Here is a 15,462-nt window from a genome sequence, read left to right on the forward strand (position 1 = left end):
CAATTGCATGCCTACAGGTTGAGGTCACACACACAGCACATTAAAGTTCAAAATTAACCATATTTAAAGGGGCATGTGATTCATAATTAAAGAACTATCTTTGATTTGTATGTATTTTTGCGATTAAAGGATATCTTTTTAATAATTAATCATAAATATATCTGAAGAAAGAACAATGATTAATTTTAAAATGTCGAGCAGCGTTTTTTGGAAGAAATATTTCTTGTTTTACTATGATCTGAACACATGGTCTGATGGAAACTTACCTGTGTAATAAATAGTTTATTTGTGGATTGTGACCTTGACCTTTAAATTAATTTGAAAAAATATAATATATATTTGGGTGTCTAGAAAACTCAGATCTAGAAAACTCAGATCTGACTTTTCTAGATCTAGAAAACTCAGATATCTGACTTTTCTAGATCTAGAAAAGTCAGATATCAATATCTGAGTTTTCTAGTTCCAAAATAGAACTAGAAAACCCAGATCATCAAATATGGATCGTTCCATTATAATCAGAGGGTAGCTTGTTTGAAATACTATACTATAATTATTATACGTTTTCTTACTAATAATAATTATTATTGCAACTTGTAGTAGCGGCCTATGTTAAATCATAAAGAAATACAGTATAAACCTTTTAAAATGTAGGCTTAACATTTAGGCCGAGCCTAGCTAAGCAAACTCAATTTTACGGCTCAATATGTGGGCGCTATAGCGATGTATCACGAAGAGTAGGCCTGGCCCGGGTACTAGGCTAGAAGTGGTCAACTCGTACCCAAAATAACTCGTACCTATTTTTTTATTTTATTTATTTAATTTTGGATTTATATAGCGCTTTTCCAAGTGACCAAAGCGCTGTACAATAGAAAATACTATATACTCAACAAAACTTACAAAAAACAAAAAATAGAAAATGGAATGAAAATACAAAAATATATATAATATAAATAAAAACTATGAGGGCCTATACAAAAAGTTACCAAATTTCATTAACATTATTTAGGAAAGAGATAGGTTTTAACATTTTCTTGAAATATTGCACATTTGGGGCTTCACGAATATAAGATGGTAAGTTATTCCACAATCTAGGACCGATGACAGAAAAACACTTATCGCCAAACGACCTCTTGGTCTTGGGGATGGTAAGACGGGTATGGCCTTGGGTAGATCGAAGTCCATGCCGACCAGAATGGTGTTTGTTTATAAGGTCCTGTAAATAACCAGGTGCTGAGCCATACAGACAGTTGTACACATGCACTAAGATCTTGAATTCAATCCTCTGCTGGACAGGCAACCAATGCATCTCCCCAATGAGAGGAGACGCAGTGGTGCGCTTGCTAGCTTGAAAAATAAGACGTGCAGCGCTATTTTGCAGTGTTTGCAAACGTCGGACGTCTGAAACAGCCAATCCACCGAGCAAAGAGTTGCCATAGTCCAGTCGGGAAAGAATTAAAGATCTTACTGCATGTGTACAAGTAGAGCGGTCTATGAAACACCGAATCCTACTCAAATTACGAAGATGGAAGTTTACCCTACTACGCAATGTACTAACATGATTTTTCATAGAGAGTTGGTTATCAAGCATGATACCAAGATTTTTAATCTTACTGGATGGGGTAATAATAGATTCACCGATTTTCAAATCAAGTTGGGGTATAGCCTTAACATGCCTATTAGATGAAATCACGAAAAACTCAGTTTTTGAATCATTTAGCTTCAGTTTGTTGAGCATCATCCACGGACGTATTTCAGTAATGCATTCGGTAAGTTTAAACTTAGCAGCGGAGATATCCTCCTCCGACTTTGAATCAAAGCTAACGTAAAGCTGTATGTCATCAGCATATATGTGATACGCTACATCAAATCGCCTAATGATATCTGCAATAGGTTGCGCATACATAGTAAAGATAGATGGACCTACGATGGACCCTTGAGGTACACCATATCTCAAACCATGATTCTGCGAGTATTCACCTAGAACACAGACTCTATTTACACGTTCATGATAGTAACTAGCAAACCAGTTTAATGCAGTACCGGAGATACCAAATTCACTCTGCATTCGATTTACAAGGATGTCATGGTCTATGGTGTCGAATGCAGAGGAGAGATCTAGTAGGACCAACATAATTGATTTACCTTTGTCAAGTTCATTTAACATATCATTCTTAACCCGCAAAAGGGCAGTTTCCTTACTATGAGATGATTTATGCAAACTGGTACGGTACTGGTAAGATCGTTGTTCTGGAGATGCTCTTTAAAACTAGAGACTGCGGAATATTCAATTATTTTACCTAACGTTGGGAGGTTGGAGACAGGCCGGTAATTTTTAAACACATCAGGATTTAAAGGGGGATTCTGGGTTTAAAATTGCTTTTAAATATCGTTTATTTATTAAATAAAAAATATTATAACAATATAGACATGTCAGAATGAAGAAGTAATAACGAGAAATTAAACAAATTAAATTTAATATACATTTTATGGAAAGTCTGTTTTTCAGCAGCTTAGGGAAGCTCATTAATATTCATGAGATATTCACAAAGTCACGTCATCAGTGGATTCCAAACTCGTGTACGTTGTGTTTGTCAACTAATTTACATCTCTCTCCCCCCCCCCCCCTGTCAAACGACGACCACCCGATCATTGTGAAATACATGTTTTGTAGATTTTCTAAGCTAGGCCTAAAGTGTAATAATAACAGTAGTAGCATATATTTATTTGACATTTAATGAAATACAAAATTTAGTACAGATTACAGAGTCATAAATTATATACTATTTTTATACCTCAGTACAGATCGGCTTCACGTACTTAGGCTAGGCCTAGCCTAAATCATTTTTTTTTCATTGGTGAGAGCCATTCTGACTAGGGATTCCATGCCACGATGGCTACGTTAAAACATTGGGGCCCATCATGGGCCTAGCTAGCCTACTACTAAACGATTGGCCCATAAATAACAAAACTCAGTGGATTCCAAACCCATCCTATCAACCAAACTCCTAAACAATCTAAACCTAAAACATATCGGCTGTAAATATTGAGGCAAAACAAGGTCCGATCGCCGTCCGCACGTATGGTGTCCCGATCGTCTAAGTAGGCCTAAAATAAGCCTAGTTTACTCTCCAAAAAAGCGGATACTGCATCAAGCAAGTAGACCAGGTAGTAGGAAGGAGACCTAGCCGATCCGGCCCAGTTAAAAATTGAGCTAGCTAGTGTAGTAGACCCTATGCCAATTGATACTACCAGGCCTTTTACTATAGGCTACACTTAAAATTAGCAATACTTATGTTTACAAATATTCCAACTCTCTCATTCGAGCTATATTATCTATACCATTCCGGTAGGTCGAGTCGACCTTCAATCAAATACTGTACATCGTTCTTGTTGTGATTATAGACGGGGTATACTCGACCCGACCAGTTTGGTATTGTATACTGTATCTGCTTATCACGTGACGATGCCAGGCATGGGGCAAGAGAGCACGTGTATCGTCGTCTCGCTCTCCTCGCTCAGCAGGAATGTATACGTTACGCTTCATTGATTTTGAAGGCTTTCCCTAAGTCAGTGCAAAAATCAGCAAACGTAAAGTGTAAACATATCTAATTTTTCACTGTTTTGATGAATTTTCATAGAAAATTGACTTTATAAATGGGAAGACCGACTAAAATTACATCAGATAAGTATAATTTTACAAAAGTAATTGATATGGTTAATGATAACGAGTCGTCGGAAGATTGACCATTTCACGAATTTCCTATTCTGTAACACAGTGTCATATCGCCGTAGCTGCACTTGTAATCTGGCCTCATTTCACAGCCTTCGTTCTGCTTCACTGGGCGCTTATATAAATTGAAACTTTTACCGTTCAAGAGACAAACAAATATATTTTACATTTTTTACTATTCATTTTAAACCCGGAACCCCCCTTTAAGGTTGGTTTCTTAATCAAAGGGGTAATAATCGCTTGACGAAGGATAATAGGAAATATTTTGACATCATCGTATGGCCATCCGAATATAAAATATAGGATTTTTGTATCTTTCGTCATAGCTTATCACATTTAATAGAGCGCATCTCCACTTATCCGTATTCCATTTTCTCCGAGATTTTAATATTGTGTAGGTCGAATCAACTATCTTTCGCATGAGTTAAAAATATTTTAATTATTATGACGTCATCATGCCTAAACATTTAAATTACGTGTGGCATTAATTTCATCTTTACAGAAAATTTTAATCTGTTATAGCTCGTAAGAATAAAATGTGATAATCACGATTAAAACGTTTTCTGGAAGCTATTGGATTGTAGATACAAAATCATGTAAAAATTTGGCAAATCGGATGTTGTGACGTCATCATATGGCCAGTTAAATAAAAAAAGTTGTATTTTCATATTTTGCGTCATAGTTCATTACATTTAAAAGAGCGCGCATTAATATTTTACGTATTAAAATTTCTTCTACACGTTAATATGTTGGTGCTGTGATAATTTCCTTCCGAAATTGCTATATCAGTGTTTCATTTTCATACCGTCACCATGTTAAAAATTGGAATAAATGACGGGACCCGTAATTTCGCCTATCCTACACTGTATTAATATGTATACAGATTATACTATGCATACTGTAAATAGTATATGACACAAAATATACAGCATTTAGCACTAACAACATATTATACTCTTCAGTTCATGTCAATATGCCATAATCTTTTTCTGTGTCCAATGTATGACGTGCACGTGGCGTTTGTCGTGCGGATAACTAACTCGTCAAAGTGACGAGTTTCATGTCTAGTTAGTTATCCGCTTAATAGCGGATAACTCCTTGTAATCGTCCTGGATCTTTTTTTTTTTTTTCTTTATATTATTCTTCTTTCTTTCTCCTCCATTTTTGTGTCTCGCGTATCTCAAAAACTTGTACACATAACATTTCATAACTTTGTCATCATATGGACATTTACGTGAAGTTGTGCACCTCCTATTTTTTAATGACGTCAGAGTTGCGCAACGTGACTTACGCGCGATTTTATGAATTTCATTGATTGATCATAGGATAAAAAATAAAAGTCATTTTGTATTGATCATGACATTTTGAGCAGGTCAAAAATTCCCACGCGCGCGAACAATCTTACGCGCGTGGTCCGCATGTAGCGCTAAAAACATCTTTTTTGCGTGAATTATGTTTTTTCAGCCTTTTATAGTAATTTTATCAACTTTTAAAACAATTTAGACTTAAAATTACGTCATACGAGCACGTCGAATTGTACAATTTGTGCGTGTTTTTAATGAAAAAATTAAAAAATTCGTCAAAATTATGCCTTTTTTTAAACAATCATAGATTCTAAACTACGAGGTAAACTTTTTTTTACTTACATATTCTGGAAGGTGATTGAGTTGTAGATATCGGATCATTAATCAATATGGTTAACCGGACATTGTGACGTCATCGTATGGCCACACGAATGTCAAATATATGATTTTTGTCTCTTTCGTTATTGCTCCTCACATTAAATGGAGCGCATCACCGTTATCTGTATTCCTTTTTCTCCGAGATTTTAATATTGTCTAGGTCAATCAACTATCTTATGCATGTGTTAAAAATATTTATTTTTTATGACATCATCATGCCTAAAAATTTAAATTAGGTGTACATACAGATTATACTGTGTACTTTAAAATGTATATACTATGACACAAAATAGACAGAATTTAGCACTAACAACATATCATATTCTTCAGTTCAGGTCATAATGCCATAATCTTTTTCTGTGTGCAACATTCCAACGTATGACGTGCACGTGGCGTTTGTCGAGCGGATAACTAACTCGTCAAAGTGACGAGTTTCATGTCTAGTTCTTCTTTCTTTCCCGGATTTTTGTGTGTCGCATATCCCCTATTGCTTGTGAACATAACTTTGTATAACTTTGTCAAAAGATTGATCTGTAGCTGTAGATGTGCAAGAAACTTCGTTATATGACGTTAGAGTCGCGCAGCGTAAGTTACGCGCGTTTTTAAGAATTTCAATGATTGGTCATAGATTATAAACCAAAAGTCATTTTTTATTGACACTTGGTGAAAATTTAAGTCATATCAAGGGCAAACTTTCTATGGATTAAAAATGGCATGTTTCACAAGAAGTTACGCGCGCACGCGCATTTAAAATTTCAAAATGCGCAAAATTAATTTCTAATCAACTTTCTACGCTGATCATGACATTTTGAACATGTGAAAAATTTCCACGCGCGCGTAAAAAATTACGCGTAAGGTGCGCACGGAGCATGAAAATCATGTTTTTTTCTCTTGAATTATGATTTTCCAACCTTTCCTAGTCATTTTAAAAAAGATTGACATGATTTGAAATTAAAATGACGTCATACGAACACGTTGATTTATACCATTTTCGCGCGTTTTAGTTGAAAAAGTTACAAAATATTGTCAAAATTATGAATCAGGATCATCCACGACCCCCAATTTTTTAAATTTTATATGTAAGTAGATATGTTGTAGTAGATATGAATTCATGCAGAATCTTTACCCCTCGGATGTTATGACGTCATCGTATGGCCACACAAATGTAAAATATAGAGTTTTTTACTCTTTCGTTATTGCTCATCACATTAAATAGAGCGCATCTCACTTTTACGTGCCCAAAATTCTTCAAATTTGTTTTAATGTAATTATTTAGATAATTATCTTCTAAAATGGTTATCTTTATATGTCAATTTGATGATGTCATCGTGTTAATAATTGGATGGGTCTCGTAATTTCGTCTATGCTACACTGTATATAACAGTTTATTCTGTAAAATACTGTAATATGATGTATGCTACATAATAGGTACAATTCAGCACTGTAAACATATTTATTTCATGTCAAAGGATGGCATAATAATTGTCGAGGTTCATATAGTTTAAAGTATGTGCATGTTGCGTTTGCGCGGATAACCCGAACTCGTCAAAGTGACGAATTAAATTCTAGTTTTGTTATTATTGATGTTAACTAGAGCATCATTGATCATAGCCAAAAATGCTATGGGACCAATGATTGTGCCCTGGGGCACTCCACCCATCAACTCAATCCAATCAGAGTACGAATTTTTATATCGGACTCTTTGTTTTCTTTCCGTCAGGAAGTCCACCACCCACTGTACGAGTGGAGGAGGTGCCCCAAGTTCGAGTAGTTTTGTGACTGAGATTTGATGGTCAACTAACTCGAACGCCTTGGAAAAATCAGTTAGCACAAGTGTGCTAATGTTTTTTGGCTTCTCTGCACCAGAAACTAGATGGTGGTAAATATCAATCAGACAGTGGGTGGTGGACAATCCTTTGCGGTTACCGAATTGTCTATAATCAATCCGGGGATTAATTGCCTCAACAATCCATTTACAAACACGACCTTCAGCAATTTTTGCTAGGCACGGGGTCAAGGAAATCGGGCGTAACTTGTCAATTGATGGTGGGGCCGTTTTAGGGAGTGGGATCACATTGGCTTCCTTCCATTGGGTGGGCACTTTGCTCTGCGTAAGGGATGCATTAACTATATTTGTCACTGGTTGACTTAGTTCGTATGCTACAACCTTTAATAAAAGTGGGGGTAAACCATCTGGGCCACCAGCCTTACAAGTGGAAAGTTTATTCATATCGTCAAATATCTCCCAAGGCTGGACCTGGGGAGGAGGCACTGGGCTAGGTAAATAGGCAGGGAGATCAGTTAAAACCAAAGGTTGTTGTGAGTTGGCGGCTATAACTAATTGCTTATTAATAGCAGCAGCTCCTACAAAATCTGTAGGTGCAATATCTGTCATTTGGATGGTAATATCAGATTTGTTCATGTTTGCTAAATACCTGACCTCTTTGTGCTATTTCCCAGGTTCAGTCCTTTGGAGTCTTCGAACTTTATTAATATTGTGTGAAGCCTTGGCTTTTTTAATTTGCTTAATAATTTCGTTTCTGAGGCTAGTCCTGGAGGTTTTATCATCCATGGTTTGTCCCTGTTATGTAATTTCACAGTTTTGGTTGGAAAAAAACTATCAACACCATGATTAACCGTTTGATAAAAGGCGTCTGCCTTGGACTGAACATCAACAGCTTCATAAACATTAGACCAAGTTTGGTTTTGGATCCAATTACCAAATTCTCTTACTTTAGAGTCCTTAATGGGCTGGATGGTTTTCACATTTAAGATGTTTACACACTTAGAAATCTTGGGCAACCAACTGACACAGTTGTGGTCACTACGACCAATCGGAGAACTAATATGGGGAGTATGGTATAACCCCGCAAAATCTGATATAATCAGATCAAGGATGGCGTTTTCCCTAGTTGGTGACTTAACCACCTGTGTTAATCCATTACCCAAACATAAGGGTTTAGTATTAGTCCGGTTAAAATCTCCTAGAAGCACTAAACCAGCCTGTGGTTTAACAGTACGTAAATAATCGATAGTTTCTATTAAATGGGAGTTCAAAAGCTCTTGGTGCGGCGAATCCGGTGGTATATATATTGCACCTAATATAATGTACGGTAAACTTCTGGGTAACTTTGGGTGCGTAATTAGTAGCCAAGTTACCTCTAATTCATTAGGCACGTTCACATCCTGTATAGACTCCTGTATAGACTACGAAGTTTTAAGTAAGTTTGTCATCCGAAAATAGGCTGAAAACGCTGTTATTTCTGTTGTTGGTTACGCTTCGTTGCACGGCATTGTTTGTCATCGATCAAACGATCAAGATTCGTGAAAAATCTATCATGACATTACAAAAAAATTTCAGAAATTTGTCTGTCCAGCGTCAGCGTGTGACACACTGATATGACCCTTTGCCAATACATATATATAGTTATGTCTATGTATGCCTAACATGCATGTTAGGTGGAAGGCCAAACCGTTCGAATTCCCTGGCGAACTGGCCCGACGAGCGTCTCTAGTAGTAGTACAGTACAGAGTAGGCCTAGCCTAACTGATCGTCTGCTGCGCGCGGCCTTTGCAATGGTGGTAGACGTGGGCCATTATCGAACGGTCTTAAAATGTTAGGATTTACTGGTAGTACTCCTCTTCTAGGTCTATTTCTATATCCGCTACAAAATATTCCTCTTCACTATCCAATTTCCAAAATGATTATAAAAATAAGCACTCCTCCGTCGATCATGGAAAAAAAATGGCGTCGGGGTTTCTCTGTGTAGAGAGCGATCGTCCGCCGTGTGTAATTGATATTTTCACACATGCGCACTGTATCTACGTTTCTCCAGCTTTCCGATGCAAAACGCTAGTAAATTTGCAGAAGATTGCCGTAACAACAGATTTTAAAACTCATTTTAAAAATTAATCGGTTGACAAAAAAAAAATATTTGTATCCGAAAATATTAAAAACATATTCATAAACAAAAATGCAAAGCAGATAAGCCAACGCTGTAATAGTATAGAGCCAATCTGCAAAAGACTGTGAATTACCCAATTCTCCTAATGCAAATTTTTCTTTTAGTGACGTCACAAAAAGATTTTTTGTCACCGATTAGAGGGGGTCCCAGACGTCCATAACATTTAGCATAAAGGTGACTGACATGTTTCTATGCGTAATTTCCGATAATGAAACTAACTCATTTTTTTTAACATCATTTCATATCCATTTTAACATTTTGCTTAAGGTACATTTCACGATCTTCACCAGAGAGTTTTTCTCTTGCGTTCAAGTTGTCTACGCTCACGACGCGAGTCTTTTACATCATCAGTATACCATTTAGGTTGTCTGATCAGCTTCAGGGACCGTGATTTCTCTGGGCAATGTTTATCAAGTACTTCGCGAATAGAACTATTATATAACTCAGCTTGAGAATTGGGATCATTTGTCAGAAGAATACACTTCGTATGAAAGATTCCATGTCTAGGTCTTTAAACGATCTACGGGTGATAATTCTTCTTTCGGGACATGGTTTAAACCTATTGATACTACACTCTATCATGTTATGATCAGATCCATATCTGCATGGTGATACAGTAATGGATGACTCGCATGTAATAAAGATCATCTTCTGGATGACAAATAACATGATCAAGCGTATTTCCACATTTATGCGTTGGGCTGTTAACGTACTGTTTCATGTTGTGTTCTGCCAAAGAAGTTAAAAATTGCGACACGTCTTGTTTTGTAGGATCATTAACATGAACATTCAGATCACCCATAATCAATGGTTTGCCAGGGAGTGTAGATACGACACCCAGGAAACTGTCAAAATCTTCACAAAAATTGATTATGTGTAAAGCCATTTTTCTTTGAGGGTGGTGGTCGATAGACTGCAATAAAACGAACAAACTTTGAGTTGTCAGTTATTGAAGCATGTTCAAAAGTGACGGTATCTATTCCTGTAGGTGAAATACCTAGCTTCAGACTTGATTTGCTGATCATTGCAATACCGCCGTGTCTATCACCAGGTCTTGGAAAGTTTAAGAAAGAGTACCCTAATGGCGTACATTCACCAATAATAACAGGGTCTTCTTCAGACAACCAAGACTCTGTGATAGTCAAGACATCAACAGCTTTGTCGAGAATGTAGTCATAAATTGTTTGAGTTTTATTACCGATAGATTGTGCGTTCCAGAAGTGAACATCGAGATACTTTTTACTCTCCACTGTTATTTGCACAAGATTATTATAATTAATGACGCGAAGTTCCAACTTCCTCTGAAAGCATACATCAGTTGTGTCAGAAAAGCGAGATGTCGTAAGGACTTTTATTTGTCGTCGCTTTTTCACGCCAGCTCTACATCCTCGTACGGTCTTTCTACAAATACCGAGGTCACTCAGTCGCTGCCATAATTGTTGACTAAACGATTGTGGTCTGTTTACTTGTTTGCCAATATTCTTGATTTCATTCAACGTGTAACGTACAAGTGACTTCATAATGAATGCAAGTCAGATGAGTTGAACCATTCACTCTGAGCAAGAAATGCCGATAATACTGTATGCAATGAAAAACAGAGTTCGCAGAAAGTTCAGTTCAGCTAAAACAAAAGAATCAGCTGAGCATGAATAGACTTGAACAACAGGTCAGTCTAGGCTTGTCTGGAATCAAAGCAGGAGGCCTCAAACAGGCCTTAACTTAGCTAACTCGTACCTCAACCAACTCGTACCCACACCAACTTGTACATACCTAATTTTTAGGCCTACATTTTAACGGTAACGGGCACTGTATTTTCTTTATGATTTAAGCCGTAGGCCGCTTCTACATGTTACAATATTAGTAAGAAAACGTACACAGTAACCAGTTTCAATAATAACTAGACATGTAACTCGTCATTTTGACGAGTTAGTTATCCGCACCACACAAACGCCACGCACACGTCATATGTTGGACTTTTGCACACAGAAAAAGATTATGACATGAACTGAAGAATATGATATGCTGTTTAGTGCTAAATTCTGTCAATTTTGTATTACTATCATATAGTAAATACAGTGCAAACGGCATAATCTGTATACATACATACAGTGTAGAATAGGTGAAATTACGGAACCCGCCATTTATTCCAATTGTTATATGGCGACGGTATCAAAATGAAAAACAACGATAGCAATTTCGGAAGGAAATTATCTCAGCAACAACATTAACTTGTAGAAGAAATTTGAATACATAAAATATAGATGCACGCTATTTTAAATGTGATGAACTATGACGCAAAATATGAAAATACAACTTTTTATATTCAACTGGCCATATGATGACGTCAAAACATCTGATTGGCAAAATGTTAACATGAATTCGTATCTGCAATCCAATAGCTTCCAGAAAACATTTTAATCATGATTATCACTTTTTATTCTAATGAGCTATAACAGATTGAAACTTACTGTAAAGATGAAAATAAATGACTCATGCGAAAGATAGTTCATTGACCTAGAAAATATCAAAATAGGGGTGAAAATGGAAAACAGATAAGTGGAGATGCGTTCTATTAAATGTGATGCGCTCTATTAAATGTGATGCGCTATGATGAAAGATACAAAAATCCTATATTTTATATTTGGGTGGCCATACGATGACGTTACAATGTCCGGTTAACCATATTAATACATGATCCGATATCTACAACTCACCAACTTCCAGAATATGCAATAAAAATAACTTTGACCGTTTAATTTAGAAACTACGGCTCTTTAAAAAAAGGTATAATTTAGACAAATTTGGACGAATTTTTGAACTTTTTCAAAAAAAATGCACGTAAATTATTCAATTTGACGTGCCCGTATGACGTAATTTTATGTCAAAATTGTTTAAAGGTTGGTAAAATTACTAGAAAAGGCTGGAAAAGCATAAAAATTTGCGCACACGTGGGAATTTTTGACATGCTCAAAATAACATGAAACGCGTAGAAAATTGATTAGAAATTGATTTTTTGCATTTATGAATTTTAAACGCGCAACTTCGTGTGCGACATGCCAATTTTTTAACACAGAAAGTTAGCACATGATAATTTATAAATTAAACTTTTGCTAAGTTTCAATTTAAAATTTTATATGGTTTTCGATCTATGTTAAATACGCGAAATTCATAAAAACGCCCGTAAGTCACGTTGCGCAACTCTGACGTCATTCAAAAATAGGAGGTGCACAACTTCATGTGAATGCGCATATGTTGACAAAGTTATGAAATGTTATGTTTTAGAGATACGCTCTGCACAAAAATTACAGAAAGAAAGAAGAATACAGAAAAAAAAAGATGATGAAACAGGACAGTTACAAGGAGTTATCTGCTCAATGCGGATAACTAATAAATAATAATCTAGCAGTCCTATTTCAAATGACCTACCTTCTGATTAATAATGGAATGATCCAAATGACCTACCAACCAATCATATGATGATCTGAGTTTTCTAGTTCCATTTTGGAATTAGAAAACCCAGATATTGATATCTGTTTTTCTAGATCTAGAAAAGTCAGATATATCTGAGTTTTCTAGATCTTAGTTTTCTAGACACCCTATATATTTTTTTTAAATATGTTTTTTGAGCCTCTTTTATAGTATAATTCCCTTATTTAGATTTTTTGTTTACTATTTATTAATACTGTAGTGCATTGTGTTTGATTTTGATTATCTCTCTAAGACAGTGGTGCCTAATTAACCATGCATAGCCATACCACTTTACTGAGATATAAGTTTTACTAGGAAATAAACAATGCCAATGCCATGTATGCGATACAATAGAAGAAACAAACTAGAATTTAATTCGTCACTTTGACGAATTATAGGTGATCATTTTTATCGCTTTACTTACATTAATATTTTTTAAACATGCATGTACGTTAACATACAATAGGAAAATGTTGATGTATACCATCCTGTTATACGCTTACAGTGCTGAGTTGTGCCTATTATGTGTCATATACAATATGTACAGTATATACTGTATATCTATATACAGTGTAGCATAGGTGAAATTACGGGACCCACATCATGTTCAAATTTTTTGGTATGATGGAATTATCAAAATAAACTCGAAGATGACAATTTCGAAAGATAATGAATTGAGCAAATAAATATAAGGATTGGAAGATAATTTGAAACGTAGAAGCGCAATGCGCGCTCTTTGAAATTTGTATAACTTTGACTAAAGAAATTTAAAAACAACGTTATAACTTCAACTGGCCATATGATAACATCACAACATCCGATAGGCTTAATTTTTATATGAATTCATATCTACATTTAATCAGCTTTCATAATAAATTATAATCTTCAAGGTCACCTTTAATTCTGAAGAGCTATAACATATTCAAATGTATGGTGTAGCTGAAATTACACGACCTTGGTTATTAAAGTTTTTACACATGATGACGTCATCAAAATAAAAATGTTGACAACTGATGAGAAAGATAATTAATTGAGCAAGCACATACTAAAATTTCGGCGAAAATCGGGCTCAAATAACGGAGATGCGCTCTATTGAATGTGATAACCCACACAAAAAGATAAAAATTACTAATTTTTAAATTGAAGTGGCCATTTGATGACGTCATACCATTTTGTACGTCTAATGTGTACATGAATATGTATCTACAACCCAATGGCTTCCCGAATAAGTTAAAAAAATTTGGGGTCACCTGCCATTCTGAAGAGTTATATTCATTTTAAGAAGGCCTTATTTTTCACCATTTTCAGCACTTTGATGCAATTAATTTGCGCATTTTGTTATTTTTAACCTGCTCGTATAGCGTTATTTTAAGTCGGAACTGACTCAAATTTGGTGAATGTACTAAGGATGGTGAGTAGAACGCAATTTGTATAAAAAAATTGCAATTTTTACGCTTTGTAAGTATCGCGCGCGCAAAATATTTTTTTTGCGCAGTAATTTTTTGAAACACGCAAATGGCCTAATTCATGCTCTAAATTGATTAAAACGTAATTTTGAGCTTTTTAAATTTTTAATGCGCGATTCTACGCGCATGACCCTACGTGCGCGCGCGTTTTTACTTGCTAATATTTTTACCCTTGACCTGAAGTTTACGTGTAGTGAATTTCATAAATATGTGATAATGAATTATGGATATATGATTGATAATGTAATTTCACAAAATTGCGTATACGTGACGTCACGGGTGAGAGATCACGCTGAAAAGCTTATTATGGCTAAGTTAAAGTATTTGAAAGACATTGTGAAATTTTTGTGATCATTGCTATTCAACTTTTTGAGATATTTGATGAACAAAAAGTGTACAGAAAGAAGAATCCGATAGGCTTAATTTTGATATGAATTCATATCTACATTTCATCAGCTTTCATAATAAATTATAATCTTCAAGGTCACCTTTAATTCTGAGGAGCTATAAGATATTCAAATGTATGGTGTAGCTGAAATTACACGACCTAGGTTATTCAAGTTTTTACGCGTGATGACGTCATCACAATAAAAATGTTGACAACTCACGAGAAAGATAATTAATTGAGCAAGCACATACTAAAATGTGTGCGAAAATCGGGCTCAAATAACGGAGATGCGCTCTATTGAATGTGATAACCCACACAAAAAAGATAAAAATTACTAATTTTTTAATTCAAGTGGCCATTTGATGACGTCATACCATTTTGTACGTCTAATATGTATATATATTTATATATTTTTTTAAACACGCAAATGGCCTATTTCATGCTCTAAATTGATAAAAACTAAATTTTGAGCTTTTTAAAATTTCAACGCGCGATTTCACGCGCATGACCTTGAAACGCCCGAGTTTTTATTTGCTAATATTTTTTACCTTGACCTCAAGTTTACGTGTAGTGATTTTCATTAATATGTGATAATGAATTATGGAGATATGATTGATAATGTGATTTCACAAAATGGCGTATACGTGACGTCACGGATGAGTGATCACGCTGAAAAGCTTATTATGGTTAAGTTAAAGTACTTGAAAGACAATGTGAAATTTTGGTAATCATTGACATTAAACTTTTTGAGATATTTGTTACA

General features: G+C 35.4%; 1 protein-coding gene across 1 annotated transcript in view; it reads left to right on the forward strand.

Annotated features, from left to right (window-relative positions):
• LOC140060355 (uncharacterized) overlaps nt 1-15,462 on the forward strand; it is a 50,920-nt gene that overhangs the window by 30,381 nt on the left and 5,077 nt on the right. The window lies entirely within an intron of this gene.

Source organism: Antedon mediterranea, chromosome 10 (assembly GCF_964355755.1).
Source record: "Antedon mediterranea chromosome 10, ecAntMedi1.1, whole genome shotgun sequence".
Lineage (NCBI taxonomy): Eukaryota > Metazoa > Echinodermata > Crinoidea > Comatulida > Antedonidae > Antedon > Antedon mediterranea.